The 7,655-nt window shown below is 42.5% G+C and overlaps 1 pseudogene; it reads left to right on the forward strand.

The window, feature by feature from the left end:
• Positions 1-4,317: 4,317 nt before the first annotated feature.
• Positions 4,318-7,420, forward strand: LOC112246792 (annotated as a pseudogene).
• The last annotated feature ends 235 nt before the right edge of the window (positions 7,421-7,655 follow it).

Below are 7,655 nucleotides of genomic sequence, written 5' to 3' on the forward strand. Positions count from 1 at the left end.
CCGATGTGAAATGGCTAGCTAGTTAGCGGGGTGCGCGCTAATAGCGTTTCAAATGTCCCTCGCTCTGAGACTTGAAGTAGTTATTCCCCTTGCTCTGCAAGGGCCACGGCTTTTGTGGGGCGATGGGTAACGCTGCTTCGAGTGTGGCTGTTGTCTTTGTGTTCCTGGTTCGAGCCCAGGGAGGAGCGAGGAGAGGGACGGAAGCTATACTGTTACACTGGCAATACTAAAGTGCCTATAAGAACATATAGTCAAAGGTATATGAAATACAAATGGTATAGAGAGAAATAGTCCTATAAATACTATATTAACTACAACCTAAAACCTCTTACCTTGGAATATTGAAGTTTCATGTTAAAAGAAACCACCAACTTTCATATGTTCTCATGTTCTGAGCAAGGAACTCAAAAGTTAGCTTTTTACATGGCACATATTGCACTTTTACTTCTCCAACACTTTGTTTTTGCATTATTTAAACCAAACTGAATATGTTTCATTATTTATTTGAGGCTAAATGTATTTTTATTGATGTATTATATTAAGTTAACATAAGTGTTCATTCAGTATTGTTGTAATTGTCATTATTACAAATAAATAAATAAAAATCGGCCGGTATCGGCTTTTGTTGGTCATTCAATAATCGGTATCGGTATCGGCATTGAAAATCATAATCAGTCGACCTCTACTAGTGATCCATTTATTAAAGTGTCCAGTGATTGGTTCTCAATGTCTCAATGCCTCTCTGAGGTAGTGATTGCTGTTTAGCAGTCTGATGGCCTTGAGATAGAAGCTGTTTCTCAATCTCTCGGTCCCAGCTTTGATGCACCTGTACTGACTTCGCCTTCTGGATGATAGCAGTGTGAACTGTCAGTGGCTCAGGGGTGGTTGTTGTCCTTGATGATCATTTTGGCCTTCCTGTGACATCGAGTGCAGTAAGTGTCCTGGGTGGCGGGGAGTTTGCCCCTGGTGATGCGTTATGCAGACCGCACCACCCTCTGGAGAGCCTTGCGGTTGAGGTTGGTGCAGTTGCCGTACCAGGCTGTGATACAGTCCGACAGCATGCTCTCGATTGTGCATCTGTACAAGTTTGTCAGGGTTTTGGGTGACAAGCCACATTTCTTCAGCCTCCTGAGGTTGAAGAGGAGCTGTTGCGCCTTCTTCACCACACTGTCTGTGTGGGTGGACCATTTCAGTTTGTCTGTGATGTGTACGCCCAGGAACTTATAACTTTCCACCTTCTCCACTGCTGTCCCATACATAAATCTGTCCCAACAGCAGAGCTTTCTGTTCAGCACCATGGAATGAATCCTTACCACTGCTATGCCTGGCTATCAGCGGTGCTTTGTCTGGCAGGAAAACAGTTAATTCAGCCTCATTTACTGGCTTTTGAAAAAACATAGCTGATATGGCTGACTTGTTTTAACAAATGCTGTTTCTACTGACAATTGAGATGAACAAACTATGGCATAAGGTAACGATGAGCGGACATGGGCTACTAACAGCTTACTTCACAACATACACTTAGTATTACTTTCTTAGCTACAGTGTACATATCTCCCTGGCATATTACATCATTTATGCAGCAGCATACAAGACATTTTTGGACTCACCTTTGTGCAGTGCTCACTTGAACAGGAAGGTGGTGTGGCGGTTCTTCTTGTGGGCAAAGTTTATCATAAAACTTTGTCATCAAATTATGTCATTCTCTGGATTAATGGGGCTTTCAAGACAACTGGGATCATTAAGAAAATACAATGTTGAATCATGAATCATGAATAAGGCAGTTATCCCACTGTTCCTAGGCTGTCATTGTAAATAAGAATTTGTTCTTAACTGATTTGCCTAGTTAAATAAAGGTTAAATAAAATGAGAAAAATGTCTTCAGGTCGAAGTTCTAGAAAGAGACCAGAGTTCCCGACGCCCATGGTGTTGTGTGTGAATGTTTATCCTTTTAAACTAGGAAAAGACACACTTGGACCACAAACCCTCTCCACCGAATACCAGGCAGGGGAAGCAAAATAATGATTGCTTAGCAATGCTTGCAGTTAGCCACTGATTCCTTCCAAACCACACGTGTTGAATTTGCAATTTCAAACTTGTTGCGTAATGTTTATGTCAAATGGTCGATGAGCACCGATACATTTTATCTATAATTTTCTTCATTTGACAGGATTGAAAAGGATTTGCCAGTAGATTGTCGACATGATTCATGACGATTACTGCTTGTCTAGCTTGCTAGCTAAAATTTAGACAGTTTGATGTGAACATGATCAGGCCAATCAAAGCTACAGTAGATATAACGTGATTTGACATCATGTTATCTGTGGCCAATGACTTGAGCCTTCTTTATGGGCACTTCTAATGTACATATATGACAGCAGCCAAGGGGGCTTGAACTTTCTATCTCTCCCTGTAGATTTTGCGGTGACCCCATGAGTGACGGAACACTGAGCCAATCACGGCTCAACAAGGGGAGATTACCAACACCTACGCTCTGTATTTTCTTCTGGCTGCCCCTCCAACACAGAAAGCACTGAGCTAGTGTGAAACACCTGTACTTTGGAACAAAGTCTTTCTCAATAAAGCAAAAAGAGACCATGTTTGTATGAGACTTTACTAACTAAATATATATATATATTTTCATTGTTTGCAGTGACTGATATGTCACACGTATTAATGCCAAAATAACATGCAAAACAGGCAACAAACTAATTTTAAAAATTGCCCCACCTTCCCTGAATGATGGGTCGCCACCGTTTACAGTACGATGTACCACTGACAGCATGGGTTTGAATCCAGCCAACGTTCAGCAGTTATTTGCCTACCTTTCACCTCTATCTCTCTCTATCCAATAAACAAACAAAATACTTAATGTAAACTTGTAGTATATTCAAGGTTAAAAAAGGCTTCTAAAGTCTGTGATTTCCACTTGAACATTTCAGACTTGATTTGCCCTAACACAAAATGTACTTTATCAACACGTACAAAAATGTCTGTAGAAAAGGCCCATGGAGTTGGTGGAATAATCCTTTAATTCCTTGCCATTTACTCAGCTGGACTAGGGGCGCTTTAATTAGGTCAGGTGGAAATGTCCGACAGATCTCAACTCCATAAAAGGAGGAAATTGCCATCGCCTGATCTCGCTGCTTTCTCTTCCTTAACTCCATCTGATTCAGAAGTTCTGTGCATCCATGAATCCACCACAGTAAATATACCACTTTATGGTTAAAGGAATTCCTGCCTCAGTCTCATACATTCCTCTGTCACCTGACCACCTGTTCACCTTCACTGTCAGTCATCCTACCTGTCCAGCTACCCACACAGATTCCACTAATCTTTCAATGTCCATTAATTATAATCTACACAATAATTTATATTTCCTGTTGCTGCAGGATACATTTTCTGCTGTGAGAAACTGGTCAAATTAAGATCCTGTCTTAAAATCTGTCTTGTCATGTGGTTGTGAATAGGTTGTTTCACTTCAATGAGAGTTTGTATAGTATGTAGTGCATTGATGCCCTTCTTTGAAACATAATGATTACAGGAGAGCAACAATCGAATACATCACCCAGCATGTGGCACATACTTTTGGCCCTGTAGTGTAGGTGGACACCCGCTCGTCAAACACCTCATTCCAAAATCATGGTCATTAATATGGAGTTGGTCCCCTCTTTGCTGCTATAACAGCCTCCAGTCTTCTGGCAAGTTTTTTCACTGGATGTTTGAACATTGCTGCGTGGACTTGCTTCCATTCAGCCACAAGAGCATTAGTGAACTCGGGCACTGATGTTGGCCGATTAGGACTGGCTCGCAGTCGGCGTTCCAATTCATCCCAAAGGTGTTTGATGGGGTTGCGGTCAAGGCTCTGTGCAGGCCAGTCAAGTTCTTCCACACCGATCTCGACAAACCATATTTATATGGACCTTGCTTTGTGCACGGGGGCATTGTCATGCTGAAACAGGAAAGGGCCTTCCCCAAACTGTTGCTACAAAGTTGGAAGCACATAATCGTCTAGAATGTCATTGTACGCTGTAGTGGGGTCTAGCCCGAACCATGTAAACAGCCCCAGACCATTATTCCTCCTCTACCAAACTTTACAATTGGCACTATGCATTGGAGCAGGTAGCATTCTCCTGGCATCCACCTAACCCAGATTCGTCCATCGGACTGCCAGATGGTGAAGCATGATTCACTGGACCCATTGGACCCAGCTGTTGCGCATGTTGATCTTAGGCTTGTATGCAGCTGCTCACACGTGGAAACCCATTTCATAAAGCTCCATACGAACAGTTCTTGTGCTGACATTGCTTCTTCTTTGCCCAGACGTGGTATGACAGTCGCCTCAAGTTCAACAGCTCCATGAAAGTCCTGATGCTCAACAGCAATATGGTGGGAAAGATCTGGATTCCTGACACCTTCTTTCGGAATTCAAGAAAGTCTGACGCCCACTGCATCACCACTCCAAACAGTCTGCTGCGACTGTGGAACAACGGCAGAGTGATGTACACACTGAGGTAGAAGTATGACTGCTGCCATTCTGTGTTCTCAAGGACTCTGTGTTTAATACTCGTTGTATGTTCAGCTCTAGTTTGTGCATCTGTACTTTTGTCTTGTAGCCCTCTTTTAAGCACCAGGTATTTGTCAAAGCATGATCTTGAAGCCATTGTTAGCTTTCCCTGGCATTTGTTTAGATAAAGGAGAGGGAAACACTTCGTAATTGTTATGATCAACTCTGTTTCGAAGGAAAAAACACACTACAAAATCAATGTAAAACATCATAAAGAATGAACTTTTCTTTGTCACGACTCTGTTTTTGTCATGTTGACCAGTAATGCGGAATGCTGCCTTAAGCTGCATAACTTTCCCATGGACGAGCACTCGTGTCCGCTGGAGTTTCCGAGCTGTAGGTGTTTTTAAACACTCTCCCCGTTTTGATCCGTCATTTCGACTTCAGCTTCAGTAGCCAGCCCAGAGAGGGTGTCAGAGTGGGCCAGCGTTAGGAGCTGAGTCACAGCACCCCACAAGCCCATCTGCTTGAGGTTGGCCCTTCAGTCTGTAAAGTCTATCATCTCCTCCATCAGGGGAGATGGGAGGTTACAAAGTCCCTATTCTCTGACAGACTAATGAATTATGCAGCCCCACCCTCCAAACTGATTAATGCTCTATCTGTGACATTCTCCATCCATCTTGCATTGTGCTTCAGCGTCTCATGTCTCGTTGTCATGATCTTAACCCTCAGCGTAGACTGAAGGGCATCCCATGGTTAAAGGACATATTCCATCCTGAGTGCTGCCCTGCTTGGCCATATAGTATGCCCTCTGTGGTGAACTGAGATTCACTGTTGTGTTCTGGTTTGTGGCTTCTACAAGCCTGGACAATGAGAGGTTCTTAATGTTACATGTGTGTGTGTTGTGTGTGTTCAACCATACACCCCTCTCTAGATGACTTCCTAAAAATGAGATTCTGTACCATTGGCAAAAGCATTCTGTGGAAGTGGCCGACCAAAGGTACTGAAGACTCTACCAGTTTGCTTTCGTTGGTTTACGAAACACATCAGACGTGGCACATACACAGTCAGGTAAGGGATATGGATGACATCCATCCTTTTTCAAAGTGCACATTTGCCTCTGGTTTGAGGAGAGTGGGTTTAAAGTTTTACTAAATTATGCGACAAAAGTTCACTTTTACATGTGTGTATGTTTCTCTCTTGAAGTCTAGGTGAATATGTTATCTTGACAATATTTTTTAACCTGAGTTGGCGAATGAGCTACTTTACTATTCAGACGTACATCCCCTGTAGCATGATCATGGTGCTGTCATGGGTCTCTTTTTGGATCAACAAAGATGCTGTCCCCGCCAGGACCTCTTTAGGTATGATCAAGCCTCTATAGTTTCTTACTACGGTCCATAATAATGTCAGACTAAAGAACAGCTTTTGTAACAGCTAAATCATTAGCCTCAGTCAGTTGAACACACAAAGTCAGTTCAACCAGCTAAATTGTTCAACTGTCTTTGTGACTTCCTGTGCAGGAATCACCACAGTGCTTACAATGACAATGCTGAGCACCATCTCAAGGAAGTCACTTCCCAAGGTATCCTATGTGACGGCGATGGACCTGTTTGTGTCTGTCTGCTTCATCTTCATGTTTGCTGCTCTGATGGAGTATGGGACTCTACACTACTTCACCAGCAACAGGCAGAACAAGAAGAATAAGGACAAACATTCTCAGCAGGTAGAGATGCCACTGTTGCTTCCCAGTAGCTTCTGCCATTTCATTTGAAGATGCACATTTTTAAAGGTAATGTATCAATTTTCCAGTTTTAAAAACAAGGCAAGTAATCAAATTACAGTAATGTAAATGGAGGATTCTCATGAAAGTTGTATGAACATGCACATACCATTTTTTTGTAATCAACTGTGAAATACTGCGTAACAGCATATAACCTTGACAATGAGTCAATCTGCATACATCAACCAAACAAATGGAAGTAGCAAGGGAGCTGCAGTACCTTCTTTCTCTGACACTAACATCATTACTTTGAACATTCCAGTTTCAAAGATCAAATTCATTAGTCATGATGCTGCCCATAACTCAAGGTATTATATTGTTTGCATTAACCAAGGGATTAAGATAGATTTCCTTTGGAACGTCAGAGTGCCTGTGGTCTTTAATATTATTTACCTGGGTTTGAAAGACTTTGTGAGGCAACCTGGCAGAGGAGTGGTAGTGCAGAGATGGCATGTGTCATCACTGTGAATGATCACGCATCCCTTCAACTGGGTCTGCTGTGATATTGAGCAGAGAAAAGGAAATCCCTGTAAGCTCCGTACAAATGGCAACGTCGTCTATTCTGAAAAGCAATCAGCGTGAAATGCAGTGAAAAAGGCAAATTTACTACTTAAGAGAGACCACTCTGTTCTTCTTAGCATATTCCCACAGCCACGTGATGAATTTAAATGTGAAATATTGCATTTATGGTAATGATCTTCAGAAATCTCATTCACCCCGAATGGCAGCTATTTTGTGAGAGAAAGATAACCACACGTGCTATATATACAATTTAAAGTGAATGGTAAATAAAAGTCCTACCTTGAAGCGTATTCCCAGAAAGATATGAATTACTGAATCATGATTGTAATATTTACCTACAGAAATCCAGCCGCATGGTGAACATTAGGCCAGTGACGTCACTGCTCCAGATGAATAACATCGGCCCCTACCAAGACGAGGATGTTTACGCCTATGTGTGTTTGGATGGGAAGGGCTGCACCAGCTTCTTCTGCTGCTTCGACGACTGTCGCTCTGGAGCCTGGCGCAAAAACCGGATGCATGTCAGAGTCTAGAAGATCGGGATATGCTCCCTCACCGCCTTTGGGCTTTTCAACCTGGTCTACTGGATCGGGTATCTGTACTTATAAAATAAATTGAGTTTAGCAAAGAGGAGCAACAGCCTTTTACTTCAGAGAAAACAGGTCAAATTGTTTGTTGAGTTTAGTAGATATACCATATGTCACACCCTGATCTGGTTTACCTGTCCTTGTGATTGTCTCCACCCCCTCCAGGTGTCACCCATCTTCCCCATTATCCCCTGTGTATATTTACCTGTGTTCTGTTTGTCCGTTGCCAGTTCGTCTTCTTGATCAAGTCAACCAG

The sequence above is a fragment of the Oncorhynchus tshawytscha genome, linkage group LG08, assembly GCF_018296145.1.
Source record: "Oncorhynchus tshawytscha isolate Ot180627B linkage group LG08, Otsh_v2.0, whole genome shotgun sequence".
Taxonomy (NCBI): domain Eukaryota; kingdom Metazoa; phylum Chordata; class Actinopteri; order Salmoniformes; family Salmonidae; genus Oncorhynchus; species Oncorhynchus tshawytscha.